The sequence below is a fragment of the Carlito syrichta genome, unplaced genomic scaffold (assembly GCF_000164805.1).
Source record: "Carlito syrichta isolate Samal-C Ts95f unplaced genomic scaffold, Tarsius_syrichta-2.0.1 Scaffold117929, whole genome shotgun sequence".
NCBI lineage: Eukaryota > Metazoa > Chordata > Mammalia > Primates > Tarsiidae > Carlito > Carlito syrichta.
The window spans coordinates 47,340-49,216 of NW_007062025.1; positions in this window are offsets into that span (position 1 = coordinate 47,340).

Sequence of the window (1,877 nt, forward strand, 5' to 3'; positions counted from 1 at the left end):
TCCACTCACCTCAGCCTCCCAAAGGCTCGGGATTACAGGCTGAGCCACCGAGCCCGGCATGTTTGTGTCTTTAAGGCTAAATTGAGCCTCCTCTAGACAACATAATATTGGAACTTGTTTGGTTTTTGTTTGTTTGTTTTTATCCATTAAGCTATTCCTTCCTTCCTTCCTTCCTTCCTTCCTTCCTTCCTTCCTTCCTTCCACTGAATTTATTATAAGAGTGAATTTTGAGTGTATATCTGTTAAGATTTGTGTAAAAGCTTTTTAAGAATCTGAGAAATTCCTAGAAGATGCTTTGATTAATATTGCTTAATACACCATTCACAATAGCCACTCAGAAAAAGAAATAAGTTAGCATCATTCTTACCAGGGATGTCAAAGACCTTTACAACAAAACCACAAAACACTGCTCAAAGAAATCAAAGGTGACACAAGCAAATAGAAAAATATTCCATGCTCAGGGATCAGAAGAATCAGAGATGACCATCCTACTCAAGGCAATCCGTAGATTTAATGCAATATCCATTAAATTAGCAGCAGCATTCTTCTCAGACCTGGAAATGACCATATAGGAATTCATATGGAAACATAAACAACCACGAATAACCAAAATAGTCTTCATCAAAAACAACAAAGTGGGAGGCAACATGCTCTCAGACTTTAAGCTTTATTATAAAGATATAATAATCAAAACAGCCTGGTATTGGTACAAAAACAGGCATATAGACCAATGGAACAGGAAAGAAATTCCAGAAACAAAATATCAATTTCTCAACCAACTCATCTTCAACAAAGCCTCCATCATCAACCACTGGAGACAGGAGAACCTATTCAGTAAATGGTGATTGAAAAACTTGCTGATCACATGCAGAAGATTGAAACAGGACCCCTAGCTACCCCATATAAAAAATTAACACTAAATAGATCAGAGACCTAAACGCAAAACCTCAAATTATAAGAACCCTAGAAAATGCAGGAGACATCCTTAGGGAAATTGAAACTGGCAACCAATCCCTGATCAAAACAAAGCTTCCAACAACAACCACTGGTGAGAGGAGAACCTATTCAGTAAATGGTGCTAGGAAAACTGGCTGACCACATGCAGAAAATTGAAACAGGAGCCCTACCTATCACCATACACAAAAATTAACACTAAATGTATCAAAGATCTGAATGTAAAACCTCAAACTATAACTATCTTAGAACGCACAGGAGACACCCTTATGAAAATTGGAACTAGGAACCAATTCCTATTTAGAAACCTAAAGGCCAATACCTTAAGAAATAGAATAGACAAGTGGGACATCATCAAATTAATTAGCTTCTGCAAAGCAAAAGAAACCATCAAGAGAGCAGGGAGACAGTCAACAGAATGGGAAAATACATTTGCCAACTGTTTATCTGATAAAGGCCTAACATCTAGGATCTACAAGGAACTCAAATGCGGTGAAAGGAAAAAAACAAGCAGCCTCTTTAAAAAGTGGGCAAAAGACATGAATAGACACTTCTCAAAAGAAGATATATGGGCAGCCAACAGACACATGGAAAAGTGCTCAGTCTCACTCATCATTAGAGAAAGGCAAATCAAAACGATACTGAGATGCCACCTAACCCCTGTAAGAATGGCCATCATTAATAAAACAAACAACAACAGATGCTGGCAAGGAGGTGGAGAAAAAGAAACGCTTCTACACTGCTGGTGGGAATGCAAACTAGTACAACCTCTTTGGAAACAGTGTGGGGATTTCAAAGAACTAGAAATTGACCTTCCATATGACCGAGCAATTCCCCCATTGGGAATATACCCGGAGGAACTCAAATTATTCTACAAAAAAAGATACCTGTACACGTATGTTTGTTGCAGCTCTACTCAGAAT